This window comes from Tursiops truncatus, chromosome 12 (assembly GCF_011762595.2).
Source record: "Tursiops truncatus isolate mTurTru1 chromosome 12, mTurTru1.mat.Y, whole genome shotgun sequence".
Lineage (NCBI taxonomy): Eukaryota > Metazoa > Chordata > Mammalia > Artiodactyla > Delphinidae > Tursiops > Tursiops truncatus.
The window spans coordinates 15,323,460-15,349,423 of NC_047045.1; the positions used below are offsets into that span (position 1 = coordinate 15,323,460).

The 25,964-nt window shown below is 36.9% G+C and overlaps 1 protein-coding gene across 9 annotated transcripts in view; it reads left to right on the top strand.

The window, feature by feature from the left end:
• Window positions 1–25,964, top strand: part of BCKDHB (branched chain keto acid dehydrogenase E1 subunit beta) — a 284,540-nt gene that overhangs the window by 60,649 nt on the left and 197,927 nt on the right. The gene's annotated exons all lie outside the window — the stretch shown is intronic.

A 25,964-nucleotide genomic window follows, 5' to 3' on the forward strand; every position in this document is an offset into this window, starting at 1 on the left:
TTTTGATTTTATAATTGAATGATTCAGGACATCAGTGATACTGAAGTAAATATGGCTTTCATCTGTGGTTCTTCTAGTGAGAAGTAAGACTAAAAGCCTGTGCTGCCTTATTTCCTGAATTTACTCTACTCTTTTAGGCAAAAATAGGTCATAAGGATATTGAGGGTTTTTTCATTCTGTTTTATTTTTTTTAGGAAATACATGAATTATATATGAATTCATACATTCTGAAGAGAAGAAAATTGCTTTAAGTAGTTTTTGAATGGTAGAAGACTTTAAAAATATTTTTGCCAAGTATCAGTGTACACAGAAAGCGAATTTGTATTTTCTATTTAAAATTTTTTTTGGTAGGCATCATTAACACATTATTTTTGTGCAAGCTAGAACGGCATGCTCACTGACAAGAATTAAGTTCCATCCAGCAAGGAGAGAAAATTCATTTGTTACATTTGCTAGCTTTGAAATTAAAATGATACACAGAACTTAAAAAAGCAAATAATGTAACCAAAAATAGTAGTTCCATACCTCAGCCTTTACCAAATCCATGCTTCTCTCCCCACAGGCAATCATTTCTAGTAGTTTCTTGTAATATATCATCATATTTATAACTAATTTGCTTACACTGCTTTTTACAATTTTAGGCATTATTATTTTAACTTCTTACTAGAATTTAGCTATTTTTAATTAAACTCCTTTCCCCCAGCATGTGCCATTCCTCCTCTTCACAATATCCAAACTTTAAAAAACATCTCTATAGAGTTATAGTGTAATTTTGGATCAGATCATTACTTAGCGGTTCCATTGCTATTACTATATTGGTGTGATGCACAACTGAGCCAAAAAAAATGCATTCTTTTATTTCCACTTTGGTATACAACTCTGTTTTCTCTGAAATGCTTTTTTCTCTTCCTTCTCTTTTCATTTGCTTGATTTCTCATGTTTCCGTTACTAATATAGTTCTTAATCTCCTCAACATAATCTCGTGTTTTCTTTATGTTCAGACACATTAGGTGGTCAGTCTGGTTTCTCTTTTTCCCAGACTGTCGATTCTTGGGGCCGTCAATTAAAGTGGTTAAGATTGTAGATTTTGGAACCAGCCTGACTGAGTTTGAAGTACTGACTCCACTACTTACTAGTTAGGTGACTTTTGGCAAGCTGCTTAACCTCTCTGTTTTAGTTTGCTCAGCTGTACAATGAGGAGAATGATAATACCTATCTTATCAAGTTGACTTAAAGATGAAATGAGTAGATGTAACGATACTGGCACAGTGAAAGTTCTCAGTCAGCGCTGCTGGTGGTGGATGTGCCTTCCAAGGATAACTTAGTTCTATCATTTCTTTAACATGTGATGAAAATATCTATTTTTATATCAGCTATTTAACTGTATATATGACGGCAGCATTAAGGTTTGCTAAATGCAACTTGGAACTCCTAAGGAATTTAATTACCCTGTTGAGGTACTTTAGTTTTCTTTTTTTTTTTCAATTAAAAAGATATACACCTATTGAAAAAAAGGAATTTAATTACCCTGTTGAGGTACTTTAGTTTTCTTCTTTTTTTTTTCAATTAAAAAGATATATACCTATTGAAAATAAGGTATTTTAATATTTCAGTGTAAACAACATTATAGTTAAGTGGTTAGCAATGCCTCACATTACTTTCTTAAAAAAGATTAATTTTTCTCATTATAAAGGTATTGCATGCTCTACTGGCAAGCTTTGATGCTTAACGAGCCACTTACTGGCTTAAATCAACTTTCTCTACAGCTCATGTACAGGCCAGTGATACAGGCTGAACTCACCTGGATAGTTCAGGTTTCACCTGGGCTCCATCATAGGTCTGCCATGAGTTGCAAATCAAGTGTGGGTTGGATTTGCTGATCTTAATTGGGCTATCTCATATATCTGGAGCTGTGGTGGGTGATCTTTGGTCTTCCTGTCTCTCATCCTCCAGCAGGTTAGCTTGGACTTGTTCACACGGTAGAAGCAGATGTCACAAGGGACCAAGCGCAAGCATGCAAGGCTCTCGAGTCATAGGCTAGGAGCTGGCACACAGTCTCTTCTGCTAGAGTGTGTTGGCTGAAGCAAGTCACAACACCAGCCCAAGTTCAGAAGGAGGGCAAAGAGATTCCATCTCTTCATGGGAACAACTGCAAAGTCACAGTGCAAAGGGTGTGGATACAGGTTAAAGGATTATGGCTATTTTTCAAGCTTTCATATGTGTTTGTTGAAACGCCTGAAAAGTACAAAAGCGATGATAGAAGGAGCTCATAAATCCATCCCCTGACTACTGTTGACTTTTTGTTGTACATACTGCTAGACTTTAATCTACAAGTTTAAACATTTTATTACTGTCAATTTATTTCAGTTTTCATGTATTATTTTACCTTTCATGTTTTTAAATTTCATATTTGTTTCTACTGTATGAATTGTTCACATAGACTTCAGTCTTAACCTTCTGGAGCAGCACTTATTGTAAATTTAAAATGAGCATGGAATGCAGTGAATAGATTATTATTCTATTTTGTGGTGAGAAGGCCTTGATCTAGTATTGAGTAGCAGGAAGAATCAGCAGGTTTGCAACTTGAAGTACAAGATTACCTTTGAATTTTTTTATATATCTTCTGTGATTGACCTGATAATTTGAAATATTCATGGAATAGAACCCTATGGAATTTTCTTATACTCTGGCACATTCTTTATATTGTTAATTCACTTCTTTTTAAAAATTTATTTATTTAATTTATTTATTTTTGTTTGTGTTGGGTCTTCGTTGCTGCGCATGGGCTTTGTCTAATTGCAGCAAGCGGGGGCTACTCTTCATTGAGGTGCACAGGCTTATCATTGCGGTAGCTTCTCTTGTTGCGGAGCACGGGCTCTAGGCACGTGGGCTTCAGTAGTTGTGGCACACGGGTTCAGTAGTTGTGGCTCACGGGCTCTAGAACACAGGCTCAGTAGTTGCGGCGCACGGGCTTAGTTGCTCCGTGGCATGTGGAATCTTCCTGGACCAGGGCTCGAACCTGTGTCCCCTGCATTGACAGGCAGATTCTTAACGACTGCGCCACTAGGGAAGCCCTGTTCATTCACTTTTCAGGATAATTTTGGACATTAAACAGATGTCTATTTTTCATCATTGGCTTAATCCAACTGGATATATTCTTAATGCCTGAGTTTATACTACATGATAAAGAGTGATGTATTTTTTTGGTTGTGTTTAATAAAATTTAATATCATGAATCATGCACTCTTTGTAAAAAGTTCAGTTATCACAAAGCTATAGAATGTGTATAGCATAAAAGGTGAAAGTTCCTTTTTCCCTACCCAACTACCCAGCTCCTACCCAACTCCCTTCCTCAGACCTTTTTCTATGCATTTATCTTTATATATATGTGAATGTATAGAACACACTTACATATAAACAGTTATGTAAGATCATACTATAAACATTGTTCTGCAACTTTGCAAATCTTTTTCCATGCATTTACATTTATACAAATATGTGAATATATCGAACATATATACACAAATAATAAAAATAAGCATGTTATAACCATTCTGTAACTTGCTTTTCTTACCAATTTATTTTGGATACATTTTCAGTGTCAGTTCACAAAAATTTAGCTGATTTTTACCTTATAAAGTTTCTTGGGGTGTACCATAATTTATTTTTTCTCCTGTTATGGATTGTCAAGTTGTCTCTAAATTTCTGCCCATTCTAAACAGCGTTGAGGTAAACATCCCTATATATATATATTTGGGCATGTGGAAGGAGAAAATTATAAGCCTCTGTTTTTTGTATTATAAACTTTAAAACCTATATTTCTTAATTTTATTCTTATTTTCTGTAAGCCTCTTATATTCTTTGATTAAGCTCCAAGTAATAAATAATTGATTAAGGCAGACACTGCAAGTCTCCAAATGGCAGCTAGTGAAAAATTAGAAGGATCACGTATTACTGACACAGATATTGTGGGCAGACAAGACTCAATAGGTAACTATTTATAGCCTGAAAGCTGAAATTTTTGTAAGACATTTAAGTTGGGGATACTAAGAATAAAACCCTTGCATTTTTATTCTCTTGTGTATCAGAATTTTGCCTATTCTTGTATTTTTCAAACTTTTTTTTCTGTATTCTGTTATAAAAAGTGTCTTATTAGTCTGTTTATTAGAAGTCCTCCTTGGAAGAACTGGATCTCAACAGTTTAATGTTACCTTTTGGTAAATGTCACAATTACATCTATACCCATAGGCTGGTTGTCATTGAGAGCAGCATTTATCCTATTATTTGGAAATATTTATGTTTGTTTCCAAAGATAAATTATTTGGAAAAATATACGTAGTTTAAAAAAATTTTTTTAATAAATTTATTTATTTTTGGCTGTGTTGGGTCTTCATTGCTGTGTGGGCTTTTTGTAGTTGTGGCGAGTGGGGACAACTCTTAGTTGTGGTGCACAGGCTTCTCATTGAGGTGGCTTCTCTTGTTGCAGAGAATGGGCTCTAGTGCTCTAGTGCACAGGCTCAGTAGTTGTGGCGCATGGGCTTAGCTGCTCTGCGGCATCTGGGATCTTCCCAGACCAGGGCTCGAACCCAGGTCCCCTGCATTGGTAGGCGGATCCCTAACCACTGTGCCACCAGGGAAGTCCCTAAAGTTTTTTTTTTTAAGTGGGCAGAAAACATTAGAACATTTTTTTCCCTATTCTTTACATCTTAACTCTAATGATTCTTCTTTTCCAAGAACATGGTTGTCTCCATTTATTCACACTTTTTATGTTCATGAATAAATTGTGTAGATATTTCCATTAGGTTTGGCACATTTTGTTGTTAGGGTTATTACTAGGTTTTTCATATATATATATATATATATATATATATATATATATATATATATATATTTTTTTTTTTTTTTTGCTATTACAGGTAGGATATTTTTCCATTACATATTTCTAATTGGTTATTACTGGTATATAGAAAGCTATTGATTTTGTATGTTAGTATTGGCATTTGGAGACCTTATTCAATTCTCTAATGATATTTCAGTTAGTTATCTTAGATGTTCTAGGCAGAAAATCTTATCCTCTATAGCTAATGATAGTTATAGTTCTTTTTTTTCCCAATAATTGATGAGACATTTCTTTTTTCTTTATTAGAACTGTCTCATCCTTTTAAAAAATTTTATTGAAGTATAGTTGATATACAATATTATATAAGTTACAGATGTACAGTATAGTGATTCACAGTCCAAAGTTATAAAATATTGACTATATTCCCTGTGCTGTGCAATATATCCTTGCAGCTTATTTTATACATAATAGTTTGTACTTCTTAAATGTCTCATCCTTTCTTAACTTGGAACCCATTCGGTACTCTTTATTTCTAAGTCACGGGCCCCTTCCTCCCATTTCTCACAAGGTGTTGAATTTTATCAAATTCTTTTTAGCTGTCTGATGAGAGGATTATGTGGTCTTTCTTCTTTCATGTTTTGATGATGTGAATTTCATTAACATATTTCCTAATGTTGAGTAATTCTTGTATTCCTGGGATAAATTCTACTTGATCATGATGCATTACTCTTTCAACTTATTGCTGGATTCAATTAGAAGATTTTAAAAAAGACCTTTATGTTCATAAATAAAGTTAGACCATAGTTTTCTTTCTTGTATGTGTGAACATGAATATATATTTATATGTAATATTGGTCTGTAGTTTATCCTTCCTTGTAGAATGAACTGGGCTGCTTTCTTTTTCTGTGCTTCAGACCGGATTGAATAACTAGGTATTATCTGTTCTATAAGGTTTAAGATAATTTACTTATAAAACTGTCTGTTTCTGGTGCGGGACATCTTTTACTTCCTTTTCAGTATCGTTTCTGTTGTTGGTCTACTATCTATTCTATTCTTGAGTAAATATTGGTCATCTATATCTTTTTGTAATATCATATATTCTCTCTGGATTTTCAAATTTAGTAGCATAAACTTTTCTTCACAGTATCATTTGATTAAATATTTTAAAACCTATAAAATATTTAGAATAATGCCTGACACATAACAAATGCTTAATAAATGATAGTAGCATATTAAAAGATGTTTCTATAGTTATTATTTACAAAGCTTCAGTAATTTATCTTAATATGAACACCATAAGCCTAAGCCTTTATTTAGAATGTTGAGCCATGAGCACACTCAGAAAGAGTGTTCTGATTCAGGAGAGAGAGCGGGGTATAGGATTTCTTAGAGATTTAGCAAGAGAGGGCAGCCAACGAGCAACCAGTTTCAGGAATAATTGGTCCAAAATGGTTTCCAGAAGGGAGAGGAATCATTCTTGTGATTTTTGTATCTGTTGGTTGGACAATTCAGATTTTATAAGAAGGTGAGAAGGAATAGTTGCTAGGTACATGGTAACATGAGGGCCACTGTGGAATGTTTTTAGCCTGTCAGGGATTCTTACGAAGATTATTTAGGATTTATAACATATCCCAGCATATTTGGATGCACATTGTATCATGTTAAACCAAGCCAGAGTCCTCTACTTCTTAATTACAGGTGGTTCCTAATGTGTTTCTCAAAATGTGAACCAAATCAGATGTCTGAAAGTCAAAGATGGACTTACATTTAATAGAGTTCTTTATCAAGAGAGGAAATATAAAAATTCCAGTTTGAACCTCACCTTTTAGATATAGTTGTCAGTGACATAGTTACCAGCATTATATATATGTCTCTTTCATTTTTTTTTTCTTTCTGAATTGAACAATTCAAGTGACTTAAATGCATCAAGCATCCAAGTGAGGTGAAAAATTTGTGTGCAGCGTACCAAACGATTTCTTTGTTGATCTCAGTTTTACAGTATTTTCTTTGGTGGCATAAGTGTGTTTGTTTTTCTGTTTTTTACTTACAAAATATTGAGGGCAAATATAATAGTAGTATAGAAACATTGCTATCCATTGTCATGATATTATTAATGATATTATTAACGTTGTCAAAACTGAACTATTGACTAACATATAGGGATGTTTTGAGCTGACGTTTTCATAGTTGACCTACAGAATTTCAAATTTGGAGTAAAAGGCACACAAAAAGCCCTTCTGGGTTTTTCTTTTTTTTTTTTTTTTTTTGGCCACGCCACGTGGCTTATGAGGTCTTAGTTCCCCGACCAGGGGATTGAACCCGGACCCTCGGCAGTGAAAGTACAGAGTCCTAACCACTGGACCACCTGGGAATTCCCAGGTTTTTCATTTTCAATATATATAAGTGTGTGTTGAGCAAAAGTTGAAGCTGTGTAAACTGAGGTCTGCCCATGCTAATAGGTTAGATAAGTAGGAAACGTTAAACTCTTAAGGCCACTAGGTTATTTAGGAATTTTTGTATATATTCACTTTTCACAGATAGAAATAGAGTTGTCAGGTTTGTAAAAGTTACAGTTGGGGAATTTTTCTCAATTTGAAACATCCATTAATATTTTCTTTATTCTTTCAGCATCTTTCAATGTTGTCCTTGAATTTATTGATTCTACCTAATTTATCTTTATGTCAAGCACTGAGTATGTCTTGGGGTATGAAATGATTATTAAATAAATGATATTTGTCTTTCTTAAATCGCTGGACTGCAGATTATAGTTTCCGCCCGTATAAGTATGCCCAGCATCCTTAGTAATTTGGTAGTTTTAATCCATGATTTGTTATAAAGGAATTTATGTAAAAGAAAAATATAGATTTCTAACAGAGAGGTGACATACAGTCATTCACAGAGGCAGGTACTGGGTTGATATGTATGTGGAGATTTTAAAGAATATTTGATTTATCGAATAAAAAGCCCAATTAGTGTATAAATTTGAGAAAATGGGAGTGATTTGCTGCAGGTGAGTGAGAGAATTCTAGATTTAATAGTTGATTGGTCTCAGGAAAAACAGCATTTATTTATTCTTAGGATTTCATTGTCAATTTTTAAAAAATTGACAAACATAACATCCTCGTTCTTAAAATATGTAGTTTTTGCTATGATTTTTGAGGCTTATGGTGAAGGTCAAGCTTGATACGTGTTCAAATTTAATATTTCTATGGAAATCCACTTTGGGCAGATTTCTGCACAGTGTAACATAGTGGCTGTCAGCTTGGATCCCAAAGTTACCACTTATTATTTTATAACTTTACCAAGTTGCTTAATATCTCTGTGCCTGAGTTTTCTTATCTGTAGAATTGGGATAAATCTAATATCAATCATGTTGATTGTGAGGATGAAAGGAGATGATACATTTAAGATGCTTGAAACAGGGACTTCCCTGGTCCAGTGGTTAAGACTCCGTGCTTCCACTGCAGGGGGCATGGTTCGATTCCGCATGTCGCATGTCGCAGCCAAAAAAAAAAAAAGCTGCTTGAAACAGTGTCTGGTTTGTAGAAAGGGCTTGATAAGTAGTAGCTTTTTTTGTTGTTATTACTATATTGTGGTTCCTTTATTTCTTATCAAAGGTGACTTTTTCTTCTCTTAATACTATTTATAAGGTAAGCCTGTTGCATATTTATCAGATGGCTCTCATCTCCATACTTGTCGTTCTCTGTTCTCCTCTGTAGTACTTGGAAAGGGGTTGGAAATTAGTAAACTGTATTTTCTTGACGTCCTGGCGATCTGAGTTTCAGCGAGAGTCTGTCAATGGACAGTACGTGCGCTTGTTTAGAAGGTGGGATGAAGGTGGAGAGGAAGGAGGCCATTGTAGTTTTGGAGGCGTCTCCAGTCGTGGCATTGACGAGACTCTGTTCTCGTTCTGCAGCCTTGATGTCGGCAGCCTTGACGGGCCTTTTGTGGGGACTGTCCTGCTCAGCAGCAGCACAGGGTGGTTCCAGCACAGTTAGTGGCTCTTGTGGGTGACTGGGTCCAGCCCAGAGGTGGTATCTGTTTCCTGATCTCTGAGTTGCATTATTTCACCATTCGCTACAGCAGCATTTCCAACATCTTCCTAACAGAGTCCCTGAATTAAATTCCTCTAGAGAAGTTTGTTTTCCTGATTGGATCGTAGTTCAAAGTCTGTAGCTACTCTTCAGTGTTACATACGCAAGGGTGAATCTTGCAGTCTGATAGATGTATCACATAGTTCCAATGTGTCTTTCTTATTCTTAGAAGTATTGTTTTTTGCTGGTGTGTTCCAGTGATTTTTTTTCTGTCCATTCTTTGCATTTAGGAAGTCAGTGGATAAGAGCTAATGTTTGGGAATCGTATTGATATTTATTTATTTATTTATTGACGTATTTACAATATCATGTTAGTTTCAGGTGTACAGCACAGTGATTTAGTTTTATATATTATATTATGTTATATTAAGTGTATATAAATATATATTCTTCAGATTTGCTTCCCTTATAGGTTATTACAAAATATTGAGTATAGTTTCCTGTGCTATACAGTAGGTCCTTGTTGGTTATTTTATATATAGTAGTGTGTACATGTTAATCCCAAACTCCTAATTTATCCCTCCCCCCACTCCGCTTTTCCCTTTGGTAACCATAAGTCTGTTTTCTATGTCTCTGAGTCTCTTTCTGTTTTGGAAATAAGTTTATTTGTATCTTTTTTTTTTTGGATTAGATTCCTCATATAAGCAATATCATATGATATTTATCTCTGTCTAGCTTACTTCACCTAGATAATCTCTAGGTCTATCCAAGCTGCTGCAAATGACATTATTTCATTCTTTTTTTGTGACTGAGTAATATTCCATTGTATATATATACCATAGTTTTTTTATCCATTCATCTGTTGATGGACATTTAGGTTGCTTCCATATCTTGGCTATTATAAATAGTGCTGCTGTGAATGAGCTAACTCAGTATTTAAAACAGCCTGTTTTTGATTCCTCCTTCTAAAAGATCACTGAACTATGATTCTCCACTTTCTCCACCCTTCTACCCAATCACAACCACTTGGAACCTAATTGTTAAAAGAGTAGTTCTCTGGCATCTCTGAAATTTTATTCTAAGCTGTGAATACCCATTCTGTAGGTACTGGTACTAGTTGACTATTTTGAGATTTGTGCATGAGTAGGTAATAGTGGCCACTGGATAAGATGATTGCAAGATGCTATTGATTTTTAAGCCACATTCCAGTTTCAGAGATGTTAAAATGTGAGGGGTAAAGGACGTATTAGAATCAATGAAATACAGTACCTTATATTGAGTCAATGACTTTAAAACATTAAAGTATTATTATAGATATTTTCTACATCACATTTTTGTATCTTTAGTCCCTCAGTTTCCATAAATACAGTATTACCCGTGAGGAGCTATTAAATCAATATCAAGGTAGCTTGAAAGCCCTTACCTATCTTTTAATTTCTTAATGGATTCATTTAAAAAGTGCTGCATCACCGATGTGCTTGGTGACACAGAAAATGATATTCTGTAGAGAACATGTACACTGACAATTTTAAGTCAAAAAGTGAGTGGGCAGAATTAGATTCTGAAAGTAAAAGAGTTTGAGGAATTGCTTAACTAATTTTGCTTACATTTTGTTATAATGTATATATAAAGGTGATATATAATATCCACATCTGATTAAATCTAATATTTTCCTTTCAATAAGAATGAAATAAAAATTCTAAATGTTCTGTCAGTTTAATTGGCAGTTTTTTCTTTCTCAGTGGTTCATAAAATAATGGTGATTTTACAATTGACTGTGAAAATTAATATGTTCTTTTTCTACTTACACATAATTGGTTTTGTTGGGTGATTCTTTTTTTCTCTTTTAAATTCTCGACATGCTGATGGAGAACGGCTTTAAAATAATGCCCCTTAACTAAGCATTCCATTATTTCTTTGCCATTTTGCCAGTTTATCTTGTTAGACTCTATATAAATGAAGTTCATTCGTGTCTCCTTGCCATATAGAAAATCTATTGGAAACTATTTACTAAAGGAATTCTAGTATCTTAAACATGAAAAGTGGACAATTGCTAGTGAAATGGTTGATAGGAGAACTTTTGCTAAGTTAGTCAATGCTGCACAGTAGAGAGTACATGAGGAAAAATAACCCTGAAGAGTAATTGCAGAGATTACACAAGGTATGTTACAAGTGTGGTTGAATTTTAGCATATACACTAAGTATACTGATGCACATTGTGAAATGATATCCATCTCCTAAAAGATTTTCTGTTACATTAAATGAGACAGGAAAATGTAATGAGGCTAACATCGAAATTGTGTAAGGCAGTGGTCCCCAACCTTTTTGGTACCAGGGACCAGTTTCGTGGAAGACAGTTTTTCCACGGACCGGGGGTGGGGGGCATGGGGGTGGAGGAGGATGGAGATGGTTCAGGAGGTAATGCGAACAATGCTTTGCTCACTTGCCTGCTGCTCACCTCCTGCTGTGCAGCCTGGTTCGTAACAGGCCGTGGACTGGTACTGATCCGTGGTTTTCAAGGACGTTTCTAATTTGGTGTACCTGCCCAACGTATCACGCTTTAATTTCCCCAAATCTATGTGAGGCTTGCTAAGGTGGGCCAGCTCTTGCTAAGGTTGGGGACCCCTGGTGTAAGGAATATGATGGTTGCCTTATCATGTCTTTGCTTTTGTGCTATATGTTTGCAAATGATTTTGAGAAGAAATCTAATTTGTCTCATTGTGCCTCATTGTGTCTCATTCCAAGTACTGGAAATGTGGGATTTTCAAAATAACTAATTATCAAAGAAAAAGAATTAGCATGCATTTGAGTTGCAATGGGTCCAGGAATTTTTGTGTCACCCTAGTATAGCTATTCAGTTAAAAATATTGGTTAAAATTTTTTTTTTTTTTTACTTTTCAGTGATAAGACAAAACGATCTGAAACAATTACACTTATAAAAACATTTGAAATCTTAAAATCATATCTTATCTGTAAAAGTTAGTGTGAGAAGTCTCCAGGACACATGTAAGATATTTGCTGATTCTAACTTGATGGTGTATTTATATTTAGACAGTTTGATGTGTTATTGGTTTTTGTTCAGTGGTTAAGAGTCTCTAGCAAAAAGCTGATGGGCATGCAAACACAGATACTAAATTTGTGTCTTCACATCTTCATGTCATTGGATAGTCAGAACTCGCTTCAATTCATCCAGATAGATCAGGAGGTCACAAAAACAACACCAAATGCAGCTGCACTTCTTCTATAGCTGGATAGCTTTATTAATATCCTCATTTTCTCTATTTGTACTAACATTTCCACACACACAGCTTGTTTTACAAGGCACTGCCAATCTACAGTGCCTCTATTATGGCTTGTATAAGCTCAGTTTCCCATAGTTGGTTTTCAAGGACGTTTCTAATTTGGTGTACCTGCCCAACGTATCACGCTTTAATTTCCCCAAATCTATGTGAGGCTTGCTAAGGTGGGCCACCTCCTTTTAAAAAATTTAATATTAAAAATTTCATTAAATGTTTCATTTTGAAATATGTACAAGTAGAAAGGTTGCAGAAATTGTACAAAGAATTCCTATGTACCCCTCTCTCAGCTTCCCTGGTTATTAACCTCATGCGTAACCACAGCAGTAATGATGAAAACTACGAAATTAGCAGATACAATACTGTTAACTCTGCTACACACATAATTCAAATTTCATTAATAGTCCCACTTACATTGGTTTTTTTTTTTTTTTTTTTTTTAATGGTCTGGTCGCACCACATGGCATGCGGGACCTTAGTTCTCCGACCAGGGATCGAACCCGCGCCCCCTGCAGTGGAAGCATAGAGTCTTAACCACTGGACCGCCAGGGAAGTCCCCACTTATGTTCTTTTATGGATCAGGGACCCATACAGAATCTCCACTTATTGTTACCTTTCCCTAGTCTCCTTTATTTTGGAACAGATACTTTCTCTTTTTTGTCTGTCATGATCTCTATATTTAGTTCACTCTCTTGAAGAGTGTCTTTCTTCATGATTAAATTCAGGTTATGCCGGTATTTTGTCAGGAATCCATACAAGTGATGCTGTGCCCTCTCAGTGCATCCTGTAGGATGACACATGGTGCTCTTTGCTTACTCGTATTGACTTTTCCATCAGTCATACGTGCTACACCACTGCTTAGAATGCCAACTTTTTGCCTCTGTGCATCTAATTATATTCATTTTTCAGGACCTACCTTTTCTTGTGGTTTTCTCTATTTGCTCCAGTTCATCTCCTTTCTCACTTTTCTGCAGTCCTTTTTGCCTTAAGGTCGAGGTTATCATCTGGCTGTGACCTTCAACCACTGTGGCTCCCAGGACACCTCTCTGATTACTCCCTTGTGGTATTGGGACTTATTATACCCATTTATGCTGTCCACACATGCTCCCAATAATAACCATGGCTTCAGTAATAGCAAAGTTTAGCACCTAATTTTATTTATGGAAAGTTAATTTTATCTTCTACTTAGATAGAAATATTCTATTAATATTATAACAAATATATTGACAAATATAGACAAATATTATAAACCAATATTATAATAGTATATTGACTTTCTAATGTAGACTGTTAATCTTTAGATCTTCAGTAATATGAGGGGCAGAGGTCCGGGGAAGGTTGGGTACAACAGTATTTAACGAGTAATTTTATTATTTTTTTAACATCTTTATTGGAGTATAATTGTTTTACAATGGTGTGTTAGTTTCTGCTTTATAACAAAGTGAATCAGTTATACATATACATATGTCCCCATATCTCTTCCCTCTTGCATATCCCTCCCTCCCATCCTCCCTATCCCACCCCTCTAGGTGGTCACAAAGCACCGAGCTGATCTCCTGTGCTATGCGGCTGCTTCCCACTAGCTATCTATTTTACGTTTGGTAGTGTATATATGTCCATGGCAATCTCTCACTTTGTCCCAGCTTACCCTTCCCCCTCCCTGTATCCTCAAGTCCATTCTCTAGTAGGTCTGCATCTTTATTCCCATCTTGCCCCTAGATTCTTCATGACCTTTTTTTTTTTTTTTTTAGATTCCATATATATGTGTTAGCATACGGTATTTGTTTTTCTCTTTCTGACTTACTTCACTCTGTATGACAGTCTCTAGGTCCATCTACCTCACTACAAATAACTCAGTTTCGTTCCTTTTTATGGCTGAGTAATATTCCATTGTATATATGCGCCACATCTTCTTTATCCGTTCATCTGTTGATGGACACTTTGGTTGCTTCCATGTCCTGGCTATTGTAAATAGAGCTGCAATAAGCATTTTGGTACATGACTCTTTTTGAATTATGGTTTTCTCAGGGTATATGCCCAGTAGTGGGATGGCTGGGTCGTATGGTATTTCTCTTTGTAGTTTTTTAAGGAACCTCCATACTGTTCTCCATAGTGGCTGTATCAATTTACATTCCCACCAACAGTGCAAGAGGGTTCCCGTTTCTCCACACCCTCTCCAGCATTTATTGTTTGTAGATTTTTTGATGATGGCCATTCTGACCGGTGTGAGATGATATCTTATTGTAGTTTTGATTTTCATTTCTCTAACGATAAATGATGTTGAGCATTCTTTCATGTGTCTGTTAGCAATCTGTATATCTTCTTTGGAGAAATGTTTATTTAGGTCTTCTGCCCATTTTTGGATTGGGTTGTTTGTTTTTTTAATGTTGAGCTGCATGAGCTGCTTGTAAATTTTGGAGATTAATCCTTTGTCAGTTGCTTCATTTGCAAATATTTTCTCCCATTCTGAGGGTTGTCTTTTTGCCTTGTTTATGGTTTCCTTTGCTGTGAAAAAGCTTTTAAGTTTCATTAGGTCCCATTTATTTATTTTTGTTTTTATTTCTGTTTCTCTAGGAGGTGGGTCAAAAAGGATCTTGCTGTGATTTATGTCATAGAGTGTTCTGCCTATGTTTTCCTCTAAGAGTTTGATGGTGTCTGCCCTTACATTTAGGTCTTTAATCCATTTTGAGTTTATTTTTGTGTATGGTGTTAGGGAGTGTTCTAATTTCATTCTTTTACATGTAGCTGTCCAGTTTTCCCAGCTCCACTTATTGAAGAGGCTGTCTTTTCTCCATTGTATATTCTTGCCTCCTTTATCAAAGATAAGGTGAGCATATGTGCATGGGTTTATCTCTGGGCTTTCTATCCTGTTCCATTGATCTATATTTCTGTTTCTGTGCCACTACCATACTGTCTTGATTATTGTGGCTTTGTAGTACAGTCTGAAGTCAGGGAGTCTGATTCCTCCAGCTTTGTTTTTCTTTCTCAAGATTGCTTTGGCTATTCTGGGTCTTTTGTGTTTCCATACAAATTGTGAAATTATTTGTTCTAGTTCTGTGAAAAATGCCATTGGTAGTTTGATAGGGATTGCATTGAATCTGTAGATTGCTTTGGGTAGTAGAGTCATTTTCACAATGTTGATTCTTCCAATCCAAGAACATGATATATCTCTCCATCTATTTGTATCATCTTTAATTTCTTTCATCAGTGTCTTATAGTTTTCTGCATACAGGTCTTTTGTCTCCTCAGGTAGGTTTATTCCTATATATTTTATTCTTTTTGTTGCAGTGGTAAATGGGAGTGTTTTCTTAATTTCACTTTCAGATTTTTCATCATTAGTGTATAGGAATGCAAGAGATTTCTGTGCATTAATTTTGTATCCTGCTACTTTACCAAATTCATTGATTACCTCTAGTAGTTTTCTGGTAGCATCTTTAGGATTCCCTATGTATAGTATCATGTCGTCTGCAAACAGTGACAGCTTTACTTCTTCTTTTCCAATTTGGATTCCTTTTATTTCTTTTTCTACTCTGATTGCTGTGGCTAAAACTTCCAAAACTATGTTGAATAATAGTGGTGAGAGTGGGCAACCTTGTCTTGTTTCTGATCTTAGTGGAAGTAGTTTCAGTTTTTCACCATTGAGGACGATGTTGGCTGTGGGTTTGTCATATATGGCCTTTATTATGTTGAGGAAAGTTCCCTCTATGCCTACTTTCTGCAGGTTTTTTTTTTTTTTTATCATAAATGGGTGTTGAATTTTGTCGAAAGCTTTCTCTGCATCTATTGAGATGATCATATGGTTTTTCTCCTTCAATTTGTTAATATGGTATATCGCGTTGATTGATTTGCGTATATTGAAGAATCCTTGCATTCCTGGGATAAATCCCACTTGATCATGGTGTATGATCCATTTAATGTGCTGTTGGATTCTGTTTGCTAGTATTTTGTTGAGGATTTTTGCGTCTATGTTCATCAGTGATATTGGCCTGTAGTTTTCCTTCTTTGTGACATCTTTGTCTGGTTTTGGTATCAGAGTGATGGTGGCCTTGCAGAATGAGTTTGGGAGTGTTCCTCCCTCTGCTATATTTTGGAAGAGTTTGAAAAGGATAGGTGTTAGCTCTTCTCTAAATGTTTGATAGAATTCTCCTGTGAAGCCATCTGGTCCTGGGCTTTTGTTTGTTGGAAGATTTTTAATCACACTTTCAATTTCAGTGCTTGTGATTGGTCTGTTCATATTTTCTACTTCTTCCTGGTTCAGTCACAGAAGGTTGTGCATTTCTAAGAATTTGTCCATTTCTTCCAGGTTGTCCATTTTATTGGCATACAGTTGCTTGTAGTAATCTCTCATGATCCTTTGTATTTCTGCAGTGTCAGTTGTTACTTTTCCTTTTTCATTTCTGTTTCTATTGATTTGAGTCTTCTCCCTTTTTTTTCTCGATAACTCTGGCTAATGGTGTATCAATTTTGTGTATCTTCTCAAAGAACCAGCTTTTAGTTTTATTGATCTTTGCTATCGTTTCCTTCATTTCTTTGTCATTTACTTCTGATCTGATCTTTATGATTTCTTTCCTTCTGTTAACTTTGGGGTTTTTTTGGTTCTTCTTTCTCTAATTGCTTTAGGTGTAAGGTTAGGTTGTTTATTTGAGATGTTTCTTGTTTCTTAAGGTAGGATTGTATTTCTATAAACTTCGCTCTTAGAACTGCTTTTGCTGCATCCCATAGGTTTTGGGTTGTCGTGTTTTCATTGTCATTTGTTTCTAGGTATTTTTTGATATCCTCTTTGATTTCCTCAGTGATCTCTTGGTTATTAAGTAGTGTGTTGTTTAGCCTCCATGTGTTTCTGTTTCTTACAGATTTTTTCCTGTAATTGATATCTAGTCTCATAGTGTTGTGGTCAGAAAAGATACTTGATACTTGATATGATTTCAATTTTCTTAAATTTACCAAGGCTTGATTTGTGACCCAAGATATGATCTATCCTGGAGAATGTTCCATGAGCACTTGAGAAGAATGTGTATTCTGTTCTTTTTGGATGGAATGTCCTATAAATAAAGTCCATGTTGTTTAATGTATCACTTAAAGCTTGTGTTTCCTTATTTATTTTCATTTTGGATGATCTGTCCATTGGTGAAAGTAGGGTGTTAAAGCCCCCTACTATGATTGTGTTACTGTCGATTTCCCCTTTTATGGTTGTTAGTATTTGCCTTATGTATTGAGGTGCTCCTATGTTGAGTGCATAAATATTTACAATTGTTGTATCTTCTTCTTGGATTGATCCCTTGATCATTATGTAGTGTCCTTCTTTGTCTCTTGTAATAGTCTTTGTTTTAATGTCTATTTTGTCTGATATGAGAATTGCTACTCCACCTTTCTTTTGATTTCCATTTGCATGGAATATCTTTTTCCATCCCCTCACTTTCAATCTGTATGTGTCCCTAGGTCTGAAGTGGGTCGCTTGTAGACAGCATATATACGGGTCTTGTTTTTGTATCCATTCAGCCAATCTGTGTCTTTTGGTTGGAGCATTTAATCCATTTACATTTAAGGTAATTATCGATATGTATGTTCTATTACCATTTTCTTAATTGTTTTGGGTTTATTATTGTAGGTCTTTTCCTTCTCTTGTGTTTCTTGCCTAGAGAAGTTCCTTTAGCATTTGCTGTAAAGCTGATTTGGTGGTGCTGAATTCTCTTAGCTTTTGCTTGTCTGTAAATATTTTAATTTCTCTCTCAAATCTGAATGAGATCCTTGCTGGGTAGTGTAAGCTTGGTTGTAGTTTTCTCTCCTTCATCACTTTAAATATATCCTGCCCGTTCCTTCTGCCTTGCAGAGTTTCTGCTGAAAGATCAGCTGTTAACCTTTTGGGGATTCCCTTATGTGTTATTTGTTGTGTTTCCCTTGCTGCTTTTAACATTTGTTCTTTGTATTTAATTTTTGATAGTTTGATTAATATGTGTCTTGGCATATTTCTTCTTGGATTTATCCTGTATGGGAGTCTGTGCTTCCTGGACTTGATTAACTATTTCCTTTCCCATATTAGGGAAGTTTTCAACTATAATCTCTTCAAATATTTTCTCAGTCCCTTTCTTTTTCTCTTCTTCTTCTGGTATCCCTATAATTCGAATGTTGGTGCTATTAATATTGTCCCAGAGGTCTCTGAGACTGTCCTCAGTTCTTTGCATTCTTTTTTCTTTATTCTGCTCTGCAGTAGTTATTTCCACTATTTTATCTTCCAGGTCACTTATCCGTTCTTCTGCCTCAGTTATTCTGCTATTGATCCCTTCTAGAGTATTTTTAATTTCATTTATTGTGTTGTTCATCATTGTTTGTTTGCTCTTTAGTTCTTCTAGGTCCTTCTTAAACGTTTCTTGTATTTTCTCCATTCTATTTCCAAGATTTTGGATCATCTTTACTATCATTATTCTGAATTCTTTTTCAGGTAGACTGCCTATTTCCTCTTCATTTGTTAGGTCTGGTGGGTTTTCATCTTGCTCCTTCATCTGCTGTGTGTTTGTTCGTCTTCTCATTTTGCTTACCTTACTGTGTTTGGGTCTCCTTCTCACAGGCTGCAGGTTTGTAGTTCCCGTTGTTTTGAGTGTCTGTCCCCAGTGGCTAAGGTTGGTTCAGTGGGTTGTGTAGGCTTCCTGGTGGAGGGGACTTGTGCCTGTGTTCTGGTGGATGAGGCTGGATCTTGTCTTTCTGGTGGGCAGGTCCATGTCTGGTAGTCTGTTTTGGGTTGTCTGTGGACTTATTATGATTTTAGGCAGCCTCTGTGGTAATGGATGGGGTTTTGTTCCTGTCTTGCTAGTTGTTTGGTATAGGGTGTCCAGCACTGTAGCTTGCTGGTCGTTGAGTGAAGCTGGGTCTTGGTGTTGAGATCTCTGGGAGATTTTCGCCGTTTGATATTACGTGGAGCTGGGAGGTCTCTTGTGGACCAGTGTCCTAAACTTGCCTTCCCACCTCAGTGGCACAGCCCTGACGCCTGGCTGGAGCACCAAGAGCCTTTCATCCACACAGCTCAGAATAAAAGGGAGAAAAAGAGAAAGAAAGAAAGCAAAAGATAAGATAAAATAAAACAAAGTAAAATAAAAGAAAATAAAGTTATTACAATAAAAAATTATTAAGAAAAATAGTTTTTGAATAATAATTAAAAAAAGGACAGAGAGTACCCTATGATAAATTAAAAGCAAAGCTATACAGACAAAATCACACACAGAAGCATATACATACACACTCACAAAAAGAGAAAAAGGGAGAAAAAAAATATATATCTTTGCTCCCAAAGTCCACTCCTCAATTTTGGGATGATTCGTTGTCTATTCAGGTATTCCACAGATGCGGGTACATCAAGTTGATTGTGGAGATTTAATCCGCTGCTCCTGAGGCTGCTGGGAGACATTTCCCTTTCTCTTCATTGTTTGCACAGCTCCCTGGGTTCAGCTTTGGATTTGGCCCCGCCTCTGAGTGTAGGTCACCTGAGGACATCTGTTCCCCGTTCAGACAGGACGGGGTTAAAGGAGCAGCTGATTGGGGGGGCCTCTGGCTCAGTCAGCCGGTGGGGGGGGGGGAGGGAGGGGCACGGCGTGCGGGGGGGGGGGGGGCGGGGAGGGGCACGGCGTGCGGGGCGGGCCTGCGGCGGCAGAGGCCAGCATGACGTTGCGCCAGCGTGAGGCGCGCCACCGTGCGTTCTCCCGGGGAAGTTGTCCCTGGATCCCGGGACCCTGTCAGTGGCAGGCTGCACAGGCTCCCGGGAAGGGGGGTGTGGACAGTGACCTGTGCTCGCACACAGGCTTCTTGGTGGCGGCAGCAGCAGCCTTAGCGTCTCATGCCCGTCTCTGGGGTCCACACTGTTAGCCGCGAGCAAGCGCCCGTCTCTGGAGCTCCTTTAAGCAGCGCTCTTAATCCCCGCTCCTCGCGCACCAGGAAACAAAGAGGGAAGAAAACGTCTCTTCCCTCTTCGGCAGGTCCAGACCTTTTCCTGGAGTCCCTCCCGGCTAGCCGTGGCGCACTAACCCCCTGCAGGCTGTGTTCACGCTGCCAACCCCAGTCCTCTCCCTGCGACCGAAGCCCGAGCCTCAGCTCCCAGCCCCGCCCTCCCCGCGGGTGAGCAGACAAGCCTCTTGCTGGTGAGTGCCGGTCGGCACGGATCCTCTGTGCAGGAATCACTCCGCTTTGCCCTCCGCACCCTGTGACTGCGCTCACCCCCGTGGCTGCGCTCTCCCCCGCGGTGCCGAAGCTTTCCGCCTCCGCCACCCGCAGTCTCCGCCCGCGAAGGGGCTCCTAGTGTTTGGAAACCTTTCCTCATTCACGGCTCCCTCCCACTGGTGCAGGTACAGCCCGTATTCTTTTGTCTCTGTTTATTCTTTTTTCTTTTGCCTTCTCCTGGTATGTGGGGAATTTCTTGCCTTTTGGGAGGTCTGAGGTCTTCTGCCAGCGTTCAGTAGGTGTCCTGTAGGAGTTGTTCTACGTGTAGATGTATTTCTGGTGTATCTGTGGGGAGGAGGGTGATCTCCGCGTCTTACTCTTCCGCCATCTTGAAGCTCTCCTTGGCGAGTAATTTTAAAGTGATTGCCAGAAGAAACTGCTTTAAGTTTTCTTGTTCATATATTCTTATCTCTAACATAAGTGTTAAAAGTAATTGTTAGAATAGAAGTGAAAATTACCCAAAAGTATGACCATAGTTAGTACCTTCAAAGTTGAAAAGGGTATTCAGTAAAATAACCATTGTAACATAGAGATTAATTTATGGCTAAATACAGGAAATGGTAATAGGAATAAGAATGTTCCTGAAGTGAACATTTATAGTCTTAATGACTGTACCATTGAATTATTTTACACTGTAAACCTGTTTTCTTCCTAAGGACTGAAAGAACATCTATAGCAATGAACTTAATGTGTCCTCCGTCTGCTCCTGTAATTTGGCAGGTAGACACAGGCTGCTTTCCACAGTTTACAAGTGGGAGCCTGGGGCACAGAAGTAATATGATGTCAGAGATCAGCAAATTAGATGCAGAGACGGGGCTGGGACTGGGCTCTTCCGTGGGTGAATTTGCCCACCCTGCCCCATTAGACTGTAAATTCTGACCAATGAGCGAGGCTTCCTCAGGTGTGGAATCTGCTCTTAGTAATCAAGCAGCGTGAAGTAATTTAGAAATACATTTTCTTTTTAAAAAGAACATTTATGCTTTATCACAGCATCATGTATAATGAAACATGATAAAGCCCTACTGAGCTTGACATCTATGAGGAAACGAGCATGACTTTGGATTAGTGCCAGGGCAGAGAAATGACCCTATTATCTCTGTAACGGTAATACCGTGCCTTACAGGGAAACTTACATCATCAAAAGTGAGTTGTTATTCTCTAGCTGATTCTTTCTACACCAGTTACTAGTATATTAAATCAGAAGACATTGGAAAGTTCTTTCAAGGGGCTTGGGAATATAATTCAAAGGTTTCAGTATTCACCTTGACCTGAAACATCATATAGATCTGTGTTTACACATGTTTATAGATGTGTACACACAGATACACACACACACACACACACACACAAATTTCACACCCCCATTTCTTTGTACACACCTCTTCTTTCTACATGAAAGACCTCCTTTATTTTCTCTTGTGTTAAGTACTTCTTCATCTCTAAGACCCCTACCAGTTGTTCCCTTGTTGGTGGTGAAGACATCTCGATCTTACAGTCAGGTTGTTGCTTCCCTCTGTCTTTCCTAGAACGGTTCGTCCTCACTGCTACATCATGTTTTTATTTGTTTGCTGATCATCTCTTTCCATCTTTTTAACTCCCAGTTGAGTGTGTGCTTCTTAAGGGCAGGAACTGCCTTTTTCATTTCATAGTCTAGCCTCTTGCATGATGTCTGCATATACCGGGTACACAGTGACTATTAAATGAATAATATATATTATACATAGTACATATTATACATATATATTGATATTATAAATATATATAATTTATACACTCTGCTGTATTTTCAAAATGTGTTTCAGATGACTTGTAAGCAGTACAACAAATTAGAAGAGAATTGGAAGGAAAAAAAGGAAGAGAATGGGAAATAAAAGGGGCCAAGCATGAGCTAATCCATGCCATGAGTCTGTCAGTGTCTATGTAATATGAATATAAGTGCATTTGCAATTACAAAGGAAGCATATCTGTGGAACTTACAATATATATATTTAAAAATCTATCTTGTCTGATTTTTGAGCAAAAAGTTACATCTTTTTTATTTTGGCCTTGGAAAGCTCTCTCTCTTTAAAGCCACACATTTTTTTCAGCGTCTCTGATGCTGAAGGGTTTCTCTATGGGATGCTCATTAGTGCTAAGATTAGAATGTAATCAGCATGTGGTAAAATGGAGTGGCTCAGTGAGCCCCACTGCTGTGCAAACAGGAATCCGTACTATGACTGCACAGAGGCCCTTCAGCTCCTGAAGTTTCATGCTGTAACTCCTTTTACCTGCTCTCTTTCATAAAACATTATACATGATGTAGGAATGACTATTTGATAATAAGCTGCTCTTGGAATAAATATCTTATAAGTTAACAAAACAAAAATGTACCTGGGAATTAGAGCTTGCTCCCTAGGTGGCCTGTTTGCCAAGTTTAAATAAATGCATATATTAAAATGCTGCTCTGAACATAGGGGTGCATGTATCTTTTCAAATTAGTCTTTTCATTTTCTTTGAATATATACCCAGGAATGGAATTGCTGGATTATATGGTAGTTCTGTTTTTAGTTTTTTGAGGAACCTCTGTACTGTCTTCCATAGTGGCTGCACTAATTTACATTCCCACCAACAGTGCATGAGGGTTCCCTTTTCTCCACACCCTCACCAGCATTTGTTATTTGTAGACTTTTATTTAAACTTTTTTTAACTGAATGAAAGTTATTTTAAATTCTATAGTGCTTTACACATTTCAAAAGTTTCACACACACGATTTCATATAATCCCATAGTAACCCGTTTTCCCTTTCCCCTGTATTGCCCCTCTCCCCACTGATAACCACTAGTTTGTCCTCTATTGGAGAGTCTGCTTCTTTTTTTTTATCCACTAGTTTATTGTATTTTTTAGATTCCATATATAAGTAATATCCTACAGTATTTGCCTTTCTCTGTCTGACTTATTTCACTTAGCACAATGCCCTCCAATTCTATCCATGTTGCTACAAATGGCAAAATTTCATTATTTTTTATGGCTGACTAGTATTCCATTATATATATATATATATATATATATATATATATATATATATATACCATAGTATTTTTTATCCATTCATCTGTTGATGAAGTCTTAGGTTGCTTCCATATCTTGGCAATTATAAATAATTCTGCTATGAACATTGGGGTGCATGTATCTCTTCTGTCTTTTCAAATTAGTGTTTTTGTTTGTTTGAATGTTTTTGCATATAGACCCAGGAGTGGAATTGCTGGGTCATATGGTAGTTCTATTTTTAGTCTTTTGCAAAACCTCTGTACTGTTTTCCATAGTGGCTGCACCAGTTTACGTTCCCACCAACAGTGTAGAAGGGTTCCCTCCTCTCCACATCCTTGCCAGTATTTGTTATTTGTGTTCTTTTTGACGATAGCTATTCTGACAGGTGTGTGGTGATATCTCATTGTGGTTTTGACTTGCATATCCCTGATGATTAGCAATGTTGGGCATCTTTTCATGTGCCTGTTGCCCATGTGTATATCTTCTTTGGAAACATGTCTGTTCAGGTCTTCTGCCCTTTTTTTAATCAGTTGGTTATCTTTTGTTATTGAGTTGTGTGAGCTGTTTATATATTTTGGATATTAACCCCTTATTGGTCATATTATTTGCAAATATTTTCTTCCATTTAGTAAATTTTCTTTTCATTTTGTCAGTGGTTTCCTCTGCTGTGCAAAAGCTTTTAATTTAATTAGGTCTCATCTGTTTATTTTTGCTTTTATTTCTTTTGCCTGAGGAGACAGATCCAAGAAAATATTCTGATTTATGTCAAAGAGTGTTTGGCCTGTGTTCTCTTCTGGAAGTTTTATGGTTTCCAGTCTTACGTTTAGGTCGTTAATCCATAAAATGGTACTTTTATTTTCCTCCTCTCAGGATTAAATTTATGCAAAGCTACGGAGTGATTTTTTGGGTTCGTTTAAATATAATACTCTTCTTGAATCTCGTTCTTGGCATGCTTTTTTTTTTTTTTTTTTGTGGAGGACTAAGCTTTGTTGGCCATGTTGTCCCTTAATTAATTATTAAGGTAATGAGGTCTTCTTATTCTGGGTAATTTATTGAATACGATGAAACAGTTACTCACTCACTGACAGTTTTTCAAAGGATGTGGGCCAAGATGCCAAGCCATTTCTTTTGGTGCGCCAGCCCTTACAGCGATGTGTTCCAGGGGTTTGCTAATTACCAGCTGGCAACTGATTTATAACACAAGGCAGGAACGGCAAGCCTCCTGAATGGTGGCCACTGACTCACAAGCAAGGCGGAGTGTGTACTGGCTTCAAGCCTTGTCTTTTAGTATGCAGATCTTGCTGATTGGAGAAAGACTTGCCAAAGAGCATGCGTGCTACCTTTGGCATGCTCGCCAGAGGTTATCAGCGTTGTTCTTGACCATCACTTTGGTTTAGCAGCTGAGAACTGCTAAGTAAAATGTGTTATTCCAGTTGAATATGTCTGTCTTCCTATTTGTCAGTTCCTTTGTCCATCCATCCATATATCTATTGGTCCATCCACCCATCCATCTAATACTGGATTTCAGCCATCAGTGAACGGGCTGGAATTAACCTCTGAATGCACTGTTTAGAATTGAGGTTGGGAAACATTTTCTGTAAAGGGACAGATAGTAAATATTTTAGGTTTATAGGCTATGCTGTCTCTTACAACTACTCAGCTCTGCTGTTGAAGGGCAAAGATAGCCCCAGATGATATGTAAATGAATGGATGAGGTTGAATGCCAATAAAACATTGTTTACAAAAGTTGACTTGCCCGCTCCTCGTTTAGATAGTTGGAAGTATCTGACCCAACATAGTTTATGTGCTACACAAAAAAACTTAAGAAAAATGCTTTTAATGTTTATATGTTTTCTTGAGGTTAGACTGTACATTTTTGTTTTTGTTGTTGTTTCCACTGGACCACCAGGGAAGCCCCTTATGTGTTTTCTAACAGCTGTGTGTCAGGTTTCTTGGCTTAATTGTCATCTGTGTTTAGGTTTACCCACAAAAGTAGTTTTATAGGTTTTACCATTTTGTTACTTAATTTTATTTTATTTAAACATATACATGACTTAAAGCTTATTCATCTCTCTCTGGCACTGGTTATAGAAAGGTCATTGGATTGGAAATACACAAAAATACAAGGAATAAAATTTTCTACCATATCACTGATAACAGCAGCATTAAACGTGATAGTTTTTACTTACAAATATGATTTAAAAAACTATACTTTTGATATGAAAACATGACCAAGATATATTGCTAAGTGGAAAAAGGAGATTATAGAAGGGTTCTAAATAATATGTGCAGCGTGATTATATTTGTGGAAAGAAAACAAGATTTACATATGTCTACGTTTGAACTGCACAGGTCCATTATACCCAAATTTTTTTCGATAGTAAATACTATGGTACTATAAGAACCCCTTTTATTAACGTCTTATGTTAGTATGGTACACTTGTTACAGTTAATGAACCAGTGTTGTTACATTATTATTGTCTAATTATTAAGATTTTCTTAGTTTTTCCCTGAAGTCATTTTTCTGTTCCAAGATAGCTGATTTGATGGTAGTATTTCATC